Source organism: Nyctibius grandis, chromosome 6 (genome assembly GCF_013368605.1).
Source record: "Nyctibius grandis isolate bNycGra1 chromosome 6, bNycGra1.pri, whole genome shotgun sequence".
Taxonomy (NCBI): Eukaryota; Metazoa; Chordata; class Aves; order Nyctibiiformes; family Nyctibiidae; genus Nyctibius; species Nyctibius grandis.
Window position 1 is genome coordinate 59120671 of NC_090663.1, and position 21947 is coordinate 59142617.

Genomic DNA, 21947 nt, shown 5'->3' on the forward strand with positions numbered 1-21947 from the left:
TGTGTTTCACAGCTTTGTTTAGCTCTGGTGCACGGGAGACGTGGGGCAGAGCCCACAATGGCTTCTCCCTGCGCTCTGCTGCTGGGGAGCACAGGGCAGCAGCCCCCTCTGGCCTGGGGCACCTGGGGATTTAACCTACCCTTCCTGGCAGCTCCCCTGGGAGCAGCTTTATCTGGGGGGTTGTAGGGGGGTTCAGATGCTGCTTTTGCCTGCCACAGGAGCACGTTACAGAGGGATTAAAGGCTTTGTTCTTGCGGGGAAACTGAGGCACGGGAAAGGGACTGGGGCCAGCCAGCGGCAAGGCACCGAGCTGAGTGCGGACCCTTCAACACAGTGTTCTGTCCATCAGGCCGTGCTGCCCCAAGGACGCGGGGCAGGGGTGGGTTTTCCTTTTAAACACGAATCTCTTGTGGGGAGTACTGAACATCCCGTACGTCATGATTTCCTCCCGAGGAGCTGTGCCCGGCCCGGCGTATCAGCCCCTTTGCTGGCCGGGAGGGGTGGGCGAGTGCCTGTAACGCCACTTTCATCTCGGCCCCTTGCCCGGCGACTGTAAATCCAGGCTTAGGAGCTGTTGACGCAGCCCGGCTGCTCACGGGATCGTATGAAACACTTGTCAGCGGCTGGGGCAGGTGGCGAGCGGTGATGGATGTTTGGAATGGCTGGGTGTGTGCCAGCCCCCCAGGCTGGGCTGCCTGCGGTGCTGGGGAGCTGCAGGATCGTAGAATCACAGAGTGGTTTGGGTTGGAAGGGACCTTAAAGATCATCTAGTTCCAACCCCACTGCCCTGGGCAGGGACACCTTCCACTAGACCAGGTTGTTCAAAGCCTCATCCAATGTAGCCTTGAACACTGCCAGGGAGGGGGCATCCACAGCTTCTCTGGGCAACCTGGGCCAGTGTCTCACCACCCTCACAGGAAACAATTTCTTCCTAATATCTAATGGAAATCTCCCCTCTCTCAGTTTAAAACCGTTCCCCCCTTGTCCTGTCACTACACACCCTGTAAAAAGCCCCTCTCCAGCTTTCCTGTAGCCCCTTCAGGTACTGGAAGGTGCTATAAGGTCTCCCCAGAGCCTTGTGTTCTCCAGGCTGAACAGCCCCAACTATCTCAGCCTGTCTCCATAGCAGAGGTGCTCCGGCCCTCTGACCATCTTTGTGGCCTCCTCTGGACTCGCTCCAACAGGTCCAGGGGCTGCTCTTGCTCCCACCTGGCTCTGCAGGGCTGGGCTGGAGGCTGTGGGGACCACCCTTTGTCAGGAGGTTTGGGTGCCAGGCAAGGCCCACACCAAGACCCGTAGCATCAGGGAGGTTCTGGGAGGTGGTGTCACACCAGGCGTTTGCTGGTTGTCGCTGTCTGATCCTGCTGGGATCGACAGGAGTGACAGCCCTGGCTTCAGGGATGGGGTGGCCTTTTTCTGGCTGACAAGCAAGGAGGGATTGGCCACCTGTGCCTTGAAATCCACCCAAAAAAACCAGCGTGCTGTGGCCAGCTAGGTTCATAAGATCTCTGCAGTGGAGAGCTACAAGGCTTCCTCCCCCATCCCTTGGAGCCCAGGCCTGCAACCTCTTAAACAAGCCCATAATTTTTATTTTTATGTTTTTAAATGCCTGGATGTGGCAGTGCCCCGTGGACCTGTGGGGCTCCTCAGGTTAATACCAGCAAAAGAAGAGTCTAGTTTGATTTAGGCTGATCAGTCCGTGCTGTCCCCAAGCTGCTCACATTGTCATACACCAAAAAAAAAGTTAGTGTGCATTTATTAATGTTTATTGCAATAGTGTAGGGAATCAGGGTGAGCCATCTGTATGCCAGTCTAGCGGGTGAAATAGCAGAAACAGAGAGCACAGCCCAAGGAGAGCTGCAAGAGCTGACCAGAAATATTTGCCTTCAGGTTTCGAGGCTGAGCTCTGCGCATGGTCCAGCCACCATAGTGCCATCGCCCTGTGGGGATGCACATGGAACTGGGGAGCTGGGAGCGTCCCAGCCGGTGCTCGGTGCTGCCGTGTCCCCCAGGCAGACCCTCGCCGTGGGGCGGTGGACGCAGTGCCCTGCGTGGCTCCCCGCATCACATCCTGGGCACAAGGCTCCAGCCGTGGGTGCAAAGCAAGGCAACCGTTGGCGCTTGCTCCCTTGAAGGCAGCTTTCTGCCCTGTGCAGCCACGCTGAGTGGGAACATCTTCCTCGTGCCACGTGCAGGGTTACGCAGCCAGAAGACCTCTGCAGGGCTCCCCAAAACACCCTGCAACCCTGCCCTGGGAGACAGCCCTTACCGGGCTCCCTCTGAGCTACTAACCTGCCCAGAGCCCAGGCAGATACATGCCTATAAAGCTGTACACCAGCTTCTGAACAAGCCTTAGCGTTACCCAGCACCGCGGAGCCTGCGTGTGGGGAGGCAGGCGGGGAGGACCCCGCATTGTTCCCCAGGCACAGCTGTGATGAACGCTCATGAGGTCAGATTCACCACCACTGCTGCTCCTCCGTGTTTCCAGACTGCGTGGGTTATTTGTTACAGGTTATGAGGAATGAGGCAGCATTGCTACACACGGAGCTATTCTGACGTGGTAATTCAGACCAGGTTCTCGCGAAGGCGCTTGGAAGCTGGACTGGGCTAAGCCACGAAGCACACTAAGGTAAGTCTGGCCATGTGTGGCATTATTTTTGGAATAGATCCCCTCCTCCACTTCCATTTCATGCGCTACTTTGCTTTGCAATTCCTCTGCGTCTGGACAAGTTCTTATGTACAATATAGTGCTCAGTTAAACAAACAAACAAATCTATCACCTACCTACATTTATAAAAAAATGTATGTACCTATATGTATAAAAACTAAAGATGGCTTTTACAGTAAAAAACCCTAATGTTGGCTTTTACGGTAACACAAAATTTGGTCTGAACGCTGCGGCAGATCACCCAGTTGCTGCCAGGGTGTGGGAAACTCTGCGGAACTGCTAGTTTTATCTGTTATAATGTCAGTCGGATGATTTTCTTTCTTTCTAGTCTTACAAGTATAAATCATAGCTAATAATTCTCTCAAGTCATTTCTACGATAGGGTCTATAGTAAGCATGCTGCCACCACAAGCAATACCTTTGATATGCTTTCTTCCTAGGACAGACAGAAAAACATCATTCTTCATCCTGCAATTAAGCACAGATTGGAGCTTTAAACACTTTAAGCCAAAACTCAGACTACAGCGGTACATGATTTATAGTAGAAGGGACTGCATATACGTGAGTTCCATGAAAAAAAAGCAGACACTATTAAAATGTAATGATCAAAATGCAGCCTCCCTGGCTCCCACTGCACTCAACTACACTTAACAAGTCGTACAACGCAGTAATAGCTACCCTCACAAAGCTTTGTACACAAAGTGTGGCATAGCTGAGTTGTGGAGTTCCAGGACTTTTAAAGCTGGTTAATTGGACTTTCAAAATGTATTAAATGTCTATTGAAATGCAGGCCGTAATAGCCCCCAAAGGAGAAGGGCTTTAGTAGCTTTATGTATTTACGTATATATATGTATATATGTATTAAATATATAATAGAAACATTGCCATAGAAACATATTAAATAAACATAGAATGAAAAACTCTTTTTATAGAAGCATAAGTGAGTATGTGAAAGCAAGAGCAACATGGATGAGCGCAAGATGTAAACGTACAGCAGATTATTTTGCACAAAGAATTTAAAAAATAAAAGGTCAAAGCTTTTTGTTTAAAGAATGTTCTGCAACATCCTCAGTAGGATATAAACAACATAGCAGCCACAATGAACCCTCTATCTCCTCAAAAAAACAAACGACGTTAGTTAACAATTGTAAGAGACCAATAGAAACTGAAAGAACGTCCCAGATCTTTTAGGCCGGTTGAGCTGTGCTGGGTGCATATCACAGCAGGAAAAGCAAGCAGCTCTGGCACTAACCCAGTTTCCTTCTTTCAGAGCTGGCTGGTAGTAGCTGGAGTGATTCTGACATTGCACTGCACCGTGCTGAATGCCTGCTGTCCTCCCAAGCCAGAATGGCAGCAAGAAACCATATGGATATAAGAACGGCCCTTTCTCTCCACCAGATGCTAACACAGGACTCCTTGGCTTTTACAGCGAGGATCAGGTCCATTTGGACCAATGAACCAAATGCATCCCACAGCATCCATGTGGGTGTAATCACTACTCTGCATAGAATCAGCATGTTTCTCTATACTAACCTCTTTCCATATTTAAATGGAAGTGTTTACGGCAATTGAGGCAGGTGGACCAAAGCCCGAATAAATCTAGAACACATAGCCTCAGATTAGACAAATGTACAGCAAAGCTGTTATTTCTATAACTACAGAGGTGTATTACCTTCCATAACCTTTTCTTTTTTTTCTTTCTCATTCTTTATTCAGGCAAAGTTAGTGGGAGTTTCTCCCAGGAAAAGAACTGAGCTGAGTGCTAAGTAAGTGAAACATTTCATTGTTTCAGGTAGTGTTCATTTTAAGAGATATGTTCTATCAAATGTATATTAATTTTATATTAATAATGTACTACACTGGGTTCACTTACATGCACGTATGTATGTAAAAATTGCAAGCATGACAGTTCATGGGGAGGAAAGCCATTACTACTGTGTAAAGCAATGTGCAGGCTGCAGCACCAGTCCCTGTTTCCATGAAAACAGCGCCTTTCATAAAAATTCAGATGATGTATCACAAAAAATATGACAGTGGGGATTTTCAGGTGGTCAGCCCTGGCCTGCCTGATATTGGTGGAATCACAGTTAGGATAATGCTGAAAATTGTCTCTCATTCTGGTCAATCACCTCAAGATGATTGCTGAATCGCATCACACTTCTGAATAAAGTCTCTGGAAGGGGTTCCTACCACACAGAGGTAGAGTCTCTGCGCATTGATTTCACAAGGAGTCTGATCAGGCCCAAAGTCAAATGAGGAGAAAAGTGGTCTTGTGTACTTTTGAAACTCCCTTTTGCTTTCAGACATCAGGGTACAGAGGTTTGGATGGGTGAATAGGTGGACCATAAACAATGATATCTGCTTCCATATTTACTTAGGAATGCTATACTTGGCAGTGCATATTTCCAGTAGCAGAAAGCTCACTTCCTGATGTCAATATAATATTTGGCAGTTAACATATACTCCCAAAAGAAAACCATGGCACAGTTTGAACACAGTGTGCAAGGGTCTATGATGTTCAGATGCATGGGCTAAGCTCTTGTTTTTTGACAAATCTTACAGCAAAATGTGCAGTATAAAAGAGAGAAGGCTTAGGCACACAACCCAAGCAGATTGCGGGCTGTTGTCCCGAAAACACTGACAGCAACTGTTAGAATATTTTCTTCACATATGAATGAATTGCAATAATCCCTGAATGAAGGCAGACTTTTGGCTATTTTGTGAAATATTTTCCTTGTATAACATTGCCCAGTGGATTAAAAAGCAAATGAAGTACAAGACTGTGCCTACATTATCTAAAGCTCCAGGATCCCAAGAACCACTGTCTTATACAGCATCACATGTGCACAGCATCATTAAGAAATGTCAGGGTCATATTTTACTCTACTCCCTTCATATACAAAAAAGAAGAAGGATTTTAGCCACAAAAACATCTCCCTATTATACCCAAAAAGTATGCAGCTTCCTTGGGAAAAATCATGAATTCTAATTTGTTTTTGAAGGAAGTAATCTTTTTTCTTGGCAGATCTGATAAAAAGAACAGCCCATGATTATCTAATCTGAAGGTCATGTCACACTCAAATAACTATCTACACAGTGGATGGAAATTCTGCTGTCACCACCTATCATGACAACTGTCAGCAAAATAAAAGCAATGCTGCTGCCTGCCTTCCTGGGACCATCCCAATTTGTCTGGATGGTAAAAATAATTCCTAAGAACAAACAAACAAAAATCTGTAACACGTGGATATGCCAGTAAACTTTCAGACAAGAGAGAAACAGAGGTCAAGAGGAAAAGGAGCTTCAGTAATAACCAAATCTTTGCAACTGCAGGAATTTAGCCACGCTCTGTTTAGGAAAGCAAGAGGGGAGGGTGGCATAGCTCTGAGGAGCCAACAAGTCATGCTGTGAGCAGATGCATTAGCAAAGCCTGGTTTTCCAAGGGTTTGTGTCACTCACCTCTCTCTCTTTCCACCTCCTATGCTCTTCCCCCACCCTTGCAAGGCTTTTGTTTCCCCCACTCCAATTCCTCCCCACATGCCCCCATCATGCCTGACCCCTCTTACCGGCACTACCTCCTGCCTGGGCACCTCTCCTGGCTCCAAAACACACGTGCTGGCCAGGCACCAGAGAAGACAAAGTGTGGGGTCAGCGGTACCGAATTCCCTCACAAGGGACACAATTCCAGGGGGTCTCCATCCTCTCTCCACCTGCCAGTTTTCATGTAACTTTTCAAGGCTTCGTCTCTTTGAGGCCTTTGCCCTTGCTGCCAGGTGCGGGTGAAGTTACTCCATGAACCCAGGAGATGCTGGAGGGAAAAAAAGACATGCATGAGGCTTGCTCTTCTGAGGATAGTTAAAGGTTATGTACCCCTGAGTGGAAACTGTGCCTGGGGTTTGCTGATGGGCCCCGCTGGCCGCCCTGCCTGAGCCGGCATTCATCTGCCTCCAGCACCACTGCCTTTGGGCTCTCCTCACGAAACAAAACCATGAAATAACTATTATTGAATACGTCTCTTGTTAATAAATACCAACAACTTTGAAGCACACCTTAACAGTCGTGGAAGCTGTGAACAACCAGCCCTGCCCAGGCCTCACTGCCCCGGCCCGACGCCGCCCTTGGCCAGGCATGGCTGGGGCCTGCTCCTCCCAGCCCTGCGCCACCAGGGAAGGGACAGGAGGAAAGATGAGGGTGCTTGCCGCCTCGGGGGATAAAACACAATAACTATCAAATTATACGGTGTTGCTTCTCAGAAAAAAAAAAACAACTGAGGAAACTGCCAGAGGGAAGGTCCCTGCTACTTCCCTGGCCCACACCAGATGGCACCAACAATTAGTTAAGATTACAGCCACGCTGCTTCTGCCTGCAGCGGGCAGGAGGTACTGGCCGCTAAACTGAATGGTGAGGCCCTTTTGCTGAAGTGAATGTATCATAAAAAAACAAAAAAGAAAAAATAAAAAGTACATTCCTTGTCAGTACTTGAAAAAACCCTCTGTTTTTTCTGCTACATGCTGCCTTCTCCCTTGCAATGTGCAGGGAGCCAAAACCAGCAGCTAGCTGTGGCTACCAGGTTTTAGGCTTTATTTTCTCTTAGTCTGTTGCTTACTTTGATTAGCTCCCTCTTGTTTAATGAGTGGTCCTTATGTTATTAACTTGCAGCAAAAGGAAGGGGAAGACTTGATTCACTCATATCTTTTCAGAGCAAACCCAAGCAGTGTAATTGTTAATTAAATCACCTGAACCTATTAAACTATTTGGAAAAAAATTAAAGAAATCAAAAGCAAGTGAGAAAGGGAAGACTCCTTTTGTGTTGTTTTGTTGCTTGACAATTGTGCATCTGAAATCATAGATGTGTCTTCCTCCTTTGAGCTGTTACTGGTTTAAATCCAGTATTTCCCCAGTTCTTTTGTCTTTGTACTTGCAAACCTGGCAAGGAAATGGCAAACAAGAAAGAAAAACTTCTCATCATTAATGTTTATGTAAACAGCAAGTGTTTGCCACACAGCTGCAGCAGCATGGTTTTTGTGCAAGGTCTCAGTAAGTGCTATGTCCAGCGCTGGACTTGAAAGCATGCTAGAAAGACATTTTTCTTTGTACTACGGGAAACACTGTGTGGGAAGTAAAGAGAGGAACAAAGGCAGAAAATTAATTTAAAAAGATTACTTGACCCTCCCTTAGGTCCTTCTGTCAGACTGCTCCTGAGCAGAGGAGCTGAGGAATCTGAAGCAGGGCCCCTGAGCAGGGTCCTGGGGAGAGAAGGAGAGGAGATGCTTCCTCCTCAGTGAGGACCCAAGTGGCTTCATCTCAGCTGAAAGCTGCTGGTGTTCCCCAGGCCACTTTGTTGATCAAACCTTGTATACTTGATATCAAAGAGCAGTGGCTTACATTTAAACGGTATCTTTAAACACAAAGGGCTCTCCATGCCTTTACAGTCTTTGTATCTAAATTACATCACCTCCTGCTGAAATTCAAACAGATATATTTGATATGCAAAATAGCTGTAGTCTAATTAAAAGCACTGCAGCTAGGTTGCTCTGCATGCCACACTTGTATCCAAAGATTATTTTATCCCGTGTTTTTTTATGAGTTAAATAGCAGTTGTATAGGAGGATGACCGCGTCATCAGGACACAAATGCAAGGCAGAAAGAAAGATCATGATCTAATAATAATGAGGAGAAATACAATCTAATAATAATAAATATTACAGTCCTTATGAATTTGTAATTAATTGTAATGTCCCTTTTGGAGTGAGATCACAACAGTGCTATCACAGTCATGTCCCATTAAAAATTCAAAACCCTGCTAAGGAAGACCACATTTAGTCTTTTCTGACAGGAGTGAGAGGTGATTTTGCACAGAACCAGTCAGAAGAGGAACAACTGCCAAAGGTTTACTGTAGTCAGTATAGAAATTTCTCTATTGCTCATGATAATGGATTGTCAGGCGTAAGACAGAATGCAAATGGAGAAGACCAAGGAAGTGATTTAAATAGAGCGTTTCAGAACAAAACATTGTCGGAAATATTTTTCTTTCTAGGAAAAGTGGGAAAAAACACAGAAAACACCAAGGCAACTGCTGCAGAACTAATAAAGTTTTCCTAGTCCTACTCATATGTCACATTTGTAACAAGTTAAATAGTATTGTCCAAGGACTCATGTTTAGCTAAAGAGATACTCCTAGTAGAAGAGGAAATGTATAGCTCAGCAGTATCTTTGGCCCCCCTTAAAGTAAAGATTTGCTTGCAAAGGCAAAGTATGTCATCGGCATTAATGCCTGAATTAACAGGAGGATTTTTTTTTTAATTAGTGTATTACGTATATTAGGTTTGTTAGTATACAACTGAAAGGGGAAAAATCAATTGCTTTGGTGAAGAGCAAGTGAAACCACATTTAGAATGCTGGAAATGTTCGAAGTACAATGCAACAAAAGTACAATCACTTGCAGCTGATAATGCTAATGCTAACTTTAGTAACTACTAGTATGTCTCCAAATTAATGATAAGCAAGGATGAGTATTTGCCCCCAGCTAATTCTCAGTTCATACCCATCGATATGTTTAGTTGGTCACAGATAAGTCATCTTTTGATCATGGAAGTATGCAACAAAATCTTTTGAATATTTTTCCTTACTTCTCAAAGAAATTTTGGAACTACATTTGACATCCCATTCCATCTACTTGGAATACATGTTCCCACAACCTGGTTAACTTTGCATCCTTCTTTTGAAAGATCTTCATTACGGTGCTGCTATTAGAAATGACTTTTTACATTAAAGTAAGATTGTGCAATTGCAGTTTCTAAGTAATTCAGAATGCAGAAGAGGGAACAATAAATAAGCTTTTTTTAGTGACTGCACACAGCTAGAATTTCTTTCAAAATGTTCTTTAAGAATTTTACAGTGTGGCTTTGAAAAACAGAGCAGACTGGTTTCATACATGCTGAAGTTCATGCTAATAGATTGACTGAGGTAATTGCAATGAAGAATCAATGACTAATTACTTCCTCATAAATAAACTCTTTCTCTGAAAAAAACCCACATCATAGTGAAGCAGGAAAACTACAAAATATTTTTCTTTCAGTGCAATTAACTCTTACTGTCTGATTAGGAAAAATAAAGCTACCTTAATAAAGATATTTTTTCCACAAAAAAAATCTTTTTAGGACATCGTAATGCTTCAAGAGTTCAGTATGGTTTGTGACTATTGGTTTGACTATTTTACAGTGTGTATGCGCTCATACTTGAATCAGGTTATGTCTGATATTCCATAGTTTACAGGTAACTATAAATATAGTTTCTGTTTCTGGAGTTTTCCCATCTTATACAATTTAAGGGATCTTTTACTTATGTCAACATACCTGAACAGATCACAGAAATCTAAATACCGATTCTTTGAGGGCAGAGTGGAGAACTAAAGTCAACTCCAACCATTTCTTGTAAAGAGCACTATAAACAGGTTTCAGTGAACAGAAGTATCTGAAACATATTTGAATTAATAACACTTTTGGGGGAGCCGAGGAGGGAGGGAAATAGAAGAGAACGAGACAAGACTGTAGCTCAAGGCATACTTAGTAAACTGAGATTTTGGAAGAGCAGCATTAGGAACATAGGAGAAACTAAAGCAGACTAAAGTCACTCTGTAGCGAGCTTTTAGATGCTCAGTGAAGCAGCCCATTGCTACCACGGGCCATCCGTTCTTCACAAAGTCAGGAGCCACTCAAGGCAGATGAATACTATATTCAAGTACCAAAAAATATCTAATTTGGTATGGGTAGGAAAAGAATTGTCATTACACCTTGTAAGGGCAGGATCACAGAAGCAATAGGATTTTGCATACAGCTAGGATTTTCTTCTATTGGCAGCTTCTGTGAAAAGGCTTTTTCCACTTTAATTTGCCAATGCGTGAGCAAAATAGATATGTGGGCAATGGCAGTCCCTATCCCACAGGGACCACACCAGAAAGTATGTTTGTTCAAAAAACACTCAGTGGAACAAAAAATATATTTAACTCACAGTTAAGGGGCCACAGAGTTCAGCCACATTTGACCAACATGCCTCAGGCTGATTCAAGCCTGATGAAGACAATTTGTTGAAGCTCAGTAAATACCTGAAAAATGACAGTGATGCAGAGTCACTGCTGTATGCGAGCATCAGTCAGATGAACTATTTGGTAAGCAAAAAGTTTCCATTGTGAATGCACCCTAGTCACCAACATTTCCACAATACTTTGTAGCCTTCATACCTGGTGCTCTAAGCTCCCTTTAAACTAATAGGGACTTGAGCGCTTTGAAAGTCCTTGTTCAGCTTTGGCTGACACCCAAAAGCCAAGGAGAGCAGGGGCCTGGAGTGCTGCCCTTCACAACACTGGGAACTCTCTGAAGCTGAGCAGTGGTGTGGGTATGGCTCTCGGGAACAGCTGCAAGTTGCTGGTATACAGTAGGCAGTAGAAAATGGGAGCTTTACAACCATCTCCCTATTAATGTTTCCAAAAAGACGTCACCAGTGCCACAAAGATGGCAGAGGCCAGTGAGTCCGGCAAAGAAAGTTACTCTTGTGCCCAGCCTAAAGCTGGAAAGAGCTGAGGAAAACTTCACACTGATTTTTAACCACCCCCATGAATCATCCTTGGATAGGAACTACACTGTGCTGGATAAAGAAAATAAGCACTTGGCATAAACATAAAAGAAGAAGGAAAAACTCTCTTCTCTGTTTTTTCTTTCCCATTCTTTTAATTTCTTGCAGTTGTTACTTCACTGTCTCCTGGTAGTAACTGCTCCTGTGCCATGGTGCTCTTTTAATACACAATTTGTTACCACTCCTCAGAGCTTCTGGTTTTCACAATCTGCCTTCAGATTTTACCCAGTAAATTTCCTCTCCTCACAAAATCTCCTTTGTCGCCTTGGCTATCTTTTCTCCTTCCTTGGCTCTCTTTCTTTTCCCACCAAACAGATTGTTTCCCAAACCTCCCACTCCAGGTTGCCTGGTGTAATGTACTGGCTGTGTCCCTTTGTTTGCATTATGTCATCCCATCGCAGGCGGCCCCCAGCCCAGAGAAGACATCACTTCTTAGCAGAGACCAGAGTTTTAATTTAGCTCAGGTGGAGGTTGCCTGAGCTCCCAGCTCTGCTCCATTATCCACCCTCTAGCCGTACCTCTGCGTACAATTGAGCGGTGCCTCCTACACCTTGCTCAAGGCTTGGTGGATGGGTCCACAGGGAGCAGATCCACACCCTGCAGAGCTGCAAGTAGGGGGAGACCCTCAGGGCACATCTGGAAGGAACAAATCCTTAAGCAATGCAGTCATGAGAACTGAAGTCTCTGCTGAATACAAGTGTGCTCCTGCTTGCGCTTTAAGGGCTTAGTTACTGTTTTTTATTTTGGCTAAATGTGCTTGGTTTGCCATATGTTCAGCAAACAGCACTGTGACCTAACTGCTACCACCATGCCAAATTTCAAAGCAAAGAGATGGCAGTGATCTTTTGATATAGAATAAAATATTCCCCGTGCTTGGCTTTGATCTGGGAAAAAATACATCACTTTATTTTTGCTTGTATTTCACAGGTGCTGGTCTGCACCTTCCCAGCATGGTCAGTCTTGTCCTAAATGGTTAATGTTTGGCTAAACTGTAAGCATCGCAAAACAGGATATTACAGCAGAAAACCGGATAAGTGCAGTAACAGTGGGAGCTGCAAGGCCCTTCCCAGTTTTCCCCTCTCCCCCACCCGTCAAAACAAGTAGAGATAACATCTGAGTGTGTTCGTGTCTAGTTAAAACTCTGTACAAGTATATAGAGAAATTAAATGCAGATTTCTGGCTTCTGGCAAGTTTTATTTGCTATTGCCAGTGCTGCAAAAATTGACACGGACATCCAGGACTGTGGTGGAAAGAGTGCTTCTCGAAGGCATAAACATCAACACCACAAAAACAGCATTTACCCGTCTCCCCATGAAATGAGGAATGGCCATGACAGATGGCAATCAAGTCACTCCAGGCTTGATGTGTCACCTTCTTCTCCAATCGCATTTTTCTGCCCAGCTGGTGGGCTCACCTTCACTGTGCCCTGCGAGGCAGAAGCTAACGGTGCATCTCAGGAGGGGACAGGTCAAGGAAGTGAGATGGAAAGAACTGACAATTTCTGCCCTAATTCCCTTCAACACCACTTGTTCTCAAATGGAGGAGGAGGGGACCACGTCTGCCACTGGTCTGTGCAGACTATCTCACCTGGGCAAGCTGATTCACACCCGAGATGAAACCAGCCCAACATTTACACAGCTGTGGAGGAATGGATGCGGTAGCTTTAACACAAAAAAGTTCAAATTGTTCCCCCTGTGCAATGATGCATGTAGGAAAATGAAGGGGACTGTGTTTCCCCCGCCTCCTTTCCTCCCCTGCAAGGTAAGAGGCAATCTCTTTTTCAGCCTTCATATCCTTCTGGACAGTGAGCTGTCTACTTACATGTGTTTCAAGCCAGAGACCCTTACGGTGGCATAGGAACTGCTGGGACAACAGTGGAAGGGTGAATATAATCACCACACCAGAGATAAACTTATTCTCCAGGAAAGAGTTTTATTTTATGTGACTTAAGCCCTATTTTCTTTTGCTGTTCAAATCCATTTGTTGTGTTCATTACATCACCATAAGAAAGCGAGCAACTTGTGCTTCTCTAGAAAAGTAATCTTTCCATGAGAATTCCTGAAGTTCCTCTCTTTATTAGATTTCCATTCAACTATGTTTGTTTTTTTTTTAACATAGATATGCCTAGAGCTGTAAGGCAAGAGGTTGATCTGCTTTTCCATTGCATTTGGCTGCTTCTGTGCCAAATCCCAATATGTCCAGAGTCCTGCACATTTCTTCCCTGCTTTAAAATAAGCAAAGGAATCCATGTTTCCCAGAAGAGTCATGAAAAAAAGGAAATCGCTATAATAAGCCACATTTCTTCCTGAAAGGGAAAAGTAGCAGAGAATGGAAGAGGGAAAAACGCTAATGTAGGACGTCTTCATCCTATTAGCCTAGCAACAAAACACACTGGAAGGCAACAGCGCTTTCAGCATTAAACACACTGAAAGTTCTCACGTCAACAAAACAAAACAAAAACGCATTTGCGATGGGGAAATTTCACCTTAACTTGATGTGTGTAATTTTTCCAGTGCCACCACTAGGGAAATAAAATCCTGACATATCCGTTATATGTGAGGCTCTATTTACCATAACAAGATAGATTTGTTCTGGAAAATTTTTTGTCAGTATATCCTTTGTTAGGCAGTACGTTCATCTCCTAGCAACAGTGTGGGGAAATCCATCAGAGACATGGAATTTAACTGCAAAATAGGATGGTTCACTGTAGCTTGTACGCTTTTGGAAGTCTTCACTGACATGCAAATACTTTAATGCACTTATGGACTGATGGACTGATAAATCAACTAGAGGATGGAAACTGAAAAAAAAACCACTATCCCTCTCATTTAAAACAAATTGACCAAGGCACATGAAATGCTGAAATAACTGCTCTACCTCTTGCTCTTGAGAAGGCTCTTTCATACCCATACACATTGCCCACACCTCGTGGGAAATTGGATACATACACACCACATTTAAACTGTTTAAATATCATCACAAAACATTTTTTCCAGCCTCAGAGATTTGCAGTGTCATATTTCAAAAGGTACGACAGCAATAACAAACCTCTTGTAAGCAACACAGAGTCACTGAGCAGCCGGGGGTGCAGAAGATGGCAATGCTCCTCAGGTGCCCGTGTTTTTCAAGGCATGTCTCAACCTCTGCTTTTATTTTATTTTTCTCTCTTCCCAGAGAGAACCTGTGCTCCATTTCAAGGAAGTTAAGGGTGAGCTAAAATGCTTTAAAAAGTCTCTAAGGCATCTCTTTTAGTTGAGCTCTGCAGTACCCCTTTGATCTGCATGCCATTCTGCTGGCTGTTTTTCAAGGTTGAATTTTTCCCTCTGGCTGGTCCCAGCTTCCCAGGAGGTGGCTCGGCTGGGGTGAAGCTGCCATTGCTGCAGCTCAGCCTCTGAAAGCGCAGAAAAGGAAGGGACGGTACTGCAGCCTCATGGCCTGTCTGTGGCATGAGGAAACGGGAATTCCCTGTCTGTTCTGTCCTGGCCACATCTGGAGCCTTACAGCTGACAAAGCTCGGCCATGTCTTGGGTCACTCCAGAAGGGTACGAACCCCTCGGCTTCATCAGCTGTATGGTTCCAGAAACACAGGGGCTGCAAGAAAAGGTCCAGGATGTGGAAACAAGCTTTGCAGAAGGGACGTTGAGAGATTTTGGGGAATGAGTTTGAGGCTTTCTGACTAAAGGTGACCTCCAGGTACACGTGCATTGCCCCCCAGCTCCCTGCACACATTACCATGCACAAGACCCTCCATCCAAGCAAGGAAGGGTGGTACCCAAGGGTGGGTGATTCACCCCAGTGCTCCCTATCGGACAGCAGTGTCTGAACCAGTCCCTCACCTACAACAGGTTCTTATGGACACAATTCAAAGCCCACTAAAGACTCTCGAAGTCTTTGTGGGCTCATACCCACAACCCCTGAGGAATCTAATTTAAAAAGTAAATTTCACAGTTTAATGTCCCACACTAGTGTAAAAGCAATTTTTTATTTGCCAGTGAGATAAGAGGAATACTTCTGTGTCCCTTTACCACCTGTTCACAGAGGGGACACAACAATAGGTGAAATTGCCTTTATATGTTCAGTAAAATATCCCTCGGGATTTGACATCTTCCGACATACATTGTGGAGGGGTTTCTTAATGAAAGAAGAAGTGGCCCAGAGGTACAGTCAAGTGCCCTAGAGGGACTGAGGTAGTGTTGTGTTGTTCTCACAGATCTTTATTATTTCAGCTAGGGAGAGAGGAGTCAGCTGAAGGGGGCACCTCTGCTGAGGGGGGCACCTCCGCATCACTGAGCCAGTCTGAGACTGGGGCTGTTCCCGGGAGGACGTTAACAGCATCACCAAATCAAAAAGAGTTTGTTTTTAATTATGCCTTATAGACGTGCAAAGGGCTGTAGGGGAGAGTTAATTGGCAACAAAGCGAATAAATAGCTCCCAATACAAAACCAACTATTCAGATCTCTGCTGATCTCCGAAAAGGCAGCTGGGGAGACAGGCCGGGGAGAAAGCCCGTCTTTGGCAGAAGTCTGTGTTTCCAAGAGAAAAATAGTACCCAATTAATGGGTATTGCCATTGTATGGGGGAGATCTGAGCAGGGACCTGAACTCATTTCTGTTTATCCCTGGAACAAAAAGGCTTTTTCTGCAAGGAAATTCCAAGACCCTCTGTTCTCGCTGCATGACCCTCAAGCATTTGAGGAGGACACGGGAACCATCCCAAGTAAACCTCCTGCTTTAAAAAGGCATTTAAATGGGTGTTTCGCTTGTCATCTACCCTTCGATTAAATTAGCTTTCTGACTTGGGCATAATGATTTCAGTCACTATGAATTTATTTCCACCTAAGCTGTGTTTGCTCTTGAACTTTTTGCTATTGACTGGCACACATGTTCGGTATATAGAGCAAACACTTTGGTGTGAAACAACATCATACACAATGAGTCATCTGTGCTCTGGTCCACAGCCATCCCACAGAGAGCTTGTTCTGTCAATCACTCTGTCATTTGCAAACATAGCTACAAACACTCAAAACCAGACAGTTATCTTGTATAACACCTTATGGAGAATCTGCCTTAAGCAAACAGGAACTGTGTTAATGTATTTTTGGAAGAGCTAGAATAGAACAATAGATTTTTTTGTAAGGAATCAGGTTTTGGACAAGTTCTGTCTAAACTGATGCATCTGAGTGAGATGAATTTAAAAATACTTATAAATTAACCTCTGACTTACAGTTGAACCTGTCCTGGTTTCTATGGCAATGTGCAGCTATCATCAAGCATTAGCTTCTAGCGTGCAGAAAAAAATGCATTTACTCATCCTGGGGAATTGCACTAAATAAATTAACAGTACTAACTCCAGACATCCTGATGCCACTGTATTATTGACTGATAAACCTTAAATCCCTTCATCATGTAGAGGCTAACACCAGTCAAAAACTCAGCCCAATATTTGAGAACTAAGGCATTTGCAAAATTTAGGCATTCCCATTTTGTCAATTATTTGATGAGCAGCAACCATAGACTGGTAAAACGATGTCAGACATGACAAACACATGCCTTTATAGAAAAAAAAAATAGCATAAGGCCTATATTCTCCTTTAAACTATTTGGAGATTGAAGTAACACATTTTTTGCATGCCCTCAGCACCAGGGCAGACATCAGTCAGTGTCAGCAAATACTTCGCTTGGCACGTCACTGCAAAATTTGGCATCGCTTATTCCCTGAATAAGCAGCTTGCCACTGGCATGATTCTGCATGAAAAATAAGCACAAGAGTTATTAGCACTAATTATATTAATGATATACATTCTTTCATAGTAAAATATTTGCTAATACCTGGTTGCAGAGTGAAGATAATATGGGAGATAGCTCATTGCCACGAAATCCAGTCCAAAATCTTTCACTCCAGGATCATCCTGCAATAAGAGGGGAATCCAAAATGCAGAAATACAGAAGTACAGGCCCACAGTCAGGTGCCTCTTCCTCCTGATGCAGGCACCCTGCAAAAGCATCAGAGTTTGTTGGTCGAGGTCTAGTATAAAAAGATGACACAAAAACTCTGATAGTTTTTGCCTAGCCAAGGCAGATGTGACCTTTGAGAGTTCCCTGACATTTTACAGTTACATTTCAGCAGATGCTGTGATTATACAAGGTTAGAAATAGCCAAAGCAGTGTATCATCCTCTTTAAAAATGTGATTGCCCACACAGATATAAATACAGGCTGCTGTGCAATTATGCCATCCCTGAGAAAGAGGGAGTCACAGTCAGAGCTGCTGCTTCTCCCCTTGCTCTAGGTGGTGAGGGAAGCGATATGAGGGATTTTGTACCCCAAGCCCTGTCGAGCAAGGTTGTCAGCTCTGCTCGCTGCCCTAGACTAAGTCACTCAGCCTTCAGCCCTCAGTTCCCTGCCCCTGAAGCAGCAATTTTTCCCCACAGATACAGTATCAAAGGGCTTAGGAAGCCAGAAGCACCATTCAGCCCTGAATCATAAACCCAAAATGCGGTTGTACGCTACCCCGGTTATACTAACTGAGGCTGCAGGCTGTCAGTTTTAACCTGTCATTGATTTTTTTCTATCAGCACATACTCTAGCTCCGGGAAGAAAACCTGAAATACTTCAAAGCACAGATGGCCCAGCTTCTGCTCAGAAACATGGCTTTTCATTCCTGTGCAGCCAGAAACAAAAGCTTCTCATGTCTTCGGAGAACAGGCATTGCTTCACGACATTTACAGTTTTTCGACTCAGTAACCGGTTCCTCCCCGGGGGACCTTTATGTCAGGAAAGACAGAGGGGAAATTGTTTAAAACTTCACACTTAAGTCCATATTGACATACAAAGCCCATCTGCAGAGCCTTGTGCTATCTCTGAGGAGAGCGAGCTGCTGCCTCCCCTGCAAATGAATTAATTTGAGTGCATGAAGACTGGCCTAGAATGAAAGAGAAATCCAAAATCATTGCCAGCAAGACTTTATTCTCAGACCTCTCTGCAAAGGAGGCAGCCTCAACTTCTGTCCACGTGGGTCCAAATAAACAGAGTAGATCCAATTATCCTATACCGGAAGCTGAATCAATGCAATTTTTTTGGTCCAGCCAATACGCCCTGCTGTTGCTCATTTATCTCATTCAAAATTGCAAAAATTAAACAGTCAAAGATTGTAAATTCACTTTCCCAATATTGGTACTGAGAGTGTACTAAGTAAATTCATCCTGTGATTGATCAGAGTTGCTTAAGGATCAGTGATCTTCAATGATCTTCTTCACAGTGCAGTGAAGCTCATTTCTCTCAATAATATATATATACATATATATATGCATTTTTCAATCTGAATGGGAAACGTGGGAGTTCTGCTCTCCTCTTTTCCTACCCCACCCCTTTTTGGTCTGGGAACAGAGAATTCAGATTCCACTCAGCCCTGTCGCAGCAAACAATTTCCAAACCATCTGCTATCTAATAAAACAACCCGTCTAGACAAACCCCAAGCCAGGCAACAAATCTGATATTGCACTTGAAGTCATCATAAGTATTAACAACCTGCCATTGCTAACCTGTCAAGCTTCTTCACTGGGAAAATGACTCACATTTACAGTCTCAGGCACAGGGACTGGAAATGGAAAAGACTTTTTTCCATCATTAGGTACAGAAAAGCTGCTTAGAAGATAGGACAGGATCTGGTCAGCTCAGCTTGGGCACTGTTTATACCCACACAGTCAGTGCCTAAGAAAGCAGTGAGCAGCAGAGAGAGGTGGGTGCCTTTGAAGGGACCCATCTACTCATGGTGGAGCTCCCAAAGCAGGTTCAGTGTGAGCTAAAGTTAGGTAGCTGGGGTCCCATCAGCCTTGCCTACTTCAGTATGATGGAGAGCCCAGTATATTCAGGATTTGCTGGCAACTTGCTTTCAATTCATTACCTCTGAGACAGTGGAAAGGGATCCCAGGTTTACTGAACTCAGACTCACTTGTGAGAAATGGATTAAAAATATTGTCTGTCTCCAATGACATGAAAAATGAGCTTCAGGTTGTGTGAGCTGAGAGCTTTTCCTTCCCCTTCCTCTTTTTTTTTCCTAAGTGAGTTGATTTGAAAAGAAAGCTGTCATCTCTCCTTGATGAAAGAGCTCTTAAATACGCAGAAGCACCAACAAAACAGGGCTTCAGTTTCTAGGCATTTCACTGTGCAATTCAGAGCCAAAGTCAGAGGGCAGCAGTCTTTCCAGGGAAGGGTCACAGGGCCAAGAAATGAGTTTAGTTCCAGCTGTTCCAAGGAAGAGGTTTTGAAGCTCCTTTTTTTGTTAGGAAACCTGTGAAACCAAGTTATGGAAGTACGTAGGCTGTTAAAAGGTTTTCCTGAATCTCATTTTATTCTGTTCAGAAAAAGTCAGTTATGGGATAAAAAAAGCAAGCAAATAATAAGCACAGTGTATAACACTTAGGCATGGGTTACCTGTCTGGAAGCTCTTTTTCCCCAGTCTTTAGCAGTTTGGTCCACTGGAACTAGTCCAAAAAGAAAATACCTCTGGCTGGGTCTGACTCAGCACCTCCTTTAAAGCTTCTATTGCTACAGAGCCAAGAGGACGCAGAAATGAAGTCAATGGGAATTAGACATCTATTTTCAGTCAGAGCTTTTGCCTAACTTTTGCCTAGCCTACAAAGTGCCAGTCTGCATCAAGATGCCATATTAGATCTGATCAATGGATCAGTATTTGTCTGAAGTTTTGCTCAAACATGCGAGGCCAAATTCCCTCTCAGATGGGTTAGTGAGAGGGAGAGAAGTTGATCAAGTCTCTTTCAGGCGCATTTGAGCTGAGCAGTGGCTGAGTCCAGAGGTGTGCCCAGAAAGCACCTGGTCATTTAGATGAGTGACCTGTCCAAAAAGATGTCCTCGTCCCCTGCAACTGGGTTTCCTTCCCACAAGAGGGGAAAGAGGGAGGCGTGGGGTAGGGACTGGTGCCCTTTGATATGGGAGCAGGATGTGCCTGAGGCACGCTTAGAAACACACTTGGGTCCTCAGCTGAAACATAGCCAAAACACTGGCAAAAATAGTTATTCAAGGTGTAGATCACATCACTGCAATGCTTGCAAGTTCTGTCATTGTGTTGTAGATCAGCCTGAAATAGAGGATAAGTCCCTAAACCGTGAACTGTGATCACAAGCACTGTTTAAGGCTTCTCAGATATGACCAGTGAGGTCAGAGCATCGACTTTGCCACTCTGAGAAAGCTGCTATCTTTGTTTTCAGTGCTGGGCTGAGTTTGAGCTGCAGCTGTTCCCTGTGAAATTGTGCTTGATTTTGAGAAAAATGATGGTGAACTGGTAGAGGCAAATCTGGAACAAAGAAGTATATTTGGACAGTGGAATGAGTACTTGTACTCACCCAAATGGGATGATGAGATGGGATGATAAGAGAAAGTTAGTGACCCTCGGGGGCCAGGAGTTGAAGGAGGAGTCAGCCAGCTGTACCCACCAGCATCTCCTCCTCTGCAGTAGGTATTGAAGTGTTATGATGATGGATTCAGTCATTAGATGTTTCGAGATTTGCTTTCATGACACAACGTCATCGCTCATCAAACCAAGTCCAGGTGAAGGAAAGGCAGTGGGAAATGGGAAAAAGAGCCTGTAATTAAATCTTGATGGTTTTGGTAAAGGGATTAAGTGAGTGGAACATCTCCCTTATGAGGAGAGGCTGAGGGAGCTGGGTCTCTTTAGCTTAGAGAAGAGGAGACTGAGGGGTGACCTCATTAATGTTTTTAAATATGTAAAGGGCAAGTGTCATGAGGATGGAGCCAGGCTCTTCTCAGTGATATCCCTTGACAGGACAAGGGGCAATGGGTGCAAGCTGGAACACAGGAGGTTCCACATAAATATGAGGAAAAACTTCTTTACGGTGAGGGTGACCGAACACTGGAACAGGCTGCCCAGAGAGGTTGTGGAGTCTCCTTCTCTGGAGACATTCAAAACCCGCCTGGACGCGTTCCTGTGTGATATGGTCTAGGCAATCCTGCTCCGGCAGGGGGATTGGACTAGATGATCTTTCGAGGTCCCTTCCAATCCCTAACATTCTGTGATTCTGTGATTCTGTGTAACTGGAAGTAGAATGAAAAAATCAACTGTTTGGAAATGGATTCTGCAGTAGCTGGATGACAAATCCTTTAGCAGCACAGGCAAGACCACTAAAAAACCTATTTAAATTCTAAGAATTATAGCTATATTGATTAGGAATTACAGTCAATTTAGTGGTTTCCTTGTAGTAAAGTAAAGTAGAAGTAAGCTGTAAATCTAAACTGCAGTAAGTGTTAGAAACACATCCAATTTCAATTGAAATATTACCAATGTAAACACAACATTATAATGAAATTAAAGTAGTAGCAAGAATTGTGGTATGAAGTTCTAGCCAGATGTCAGTGACATCAAGACAATAGGTAGACGTACAGAAAGTATTGATCTTACATGACTAATAGGCTGCTTAATAAAAGGAGAAAGACAATGTTGAAGAACTGAAGATAAAAAACATTAATAGCAAACCTGAAATGCTGTTTCAGTGCATGCTTGAAATACCACAAGATATTATAAAAGCTCATTTACAAATTAATATTCCTTTCATATTTATGAAGTATGAAGATCTAATGTAGTACATCTGCTATTGGCACATAGAACATTGAAATG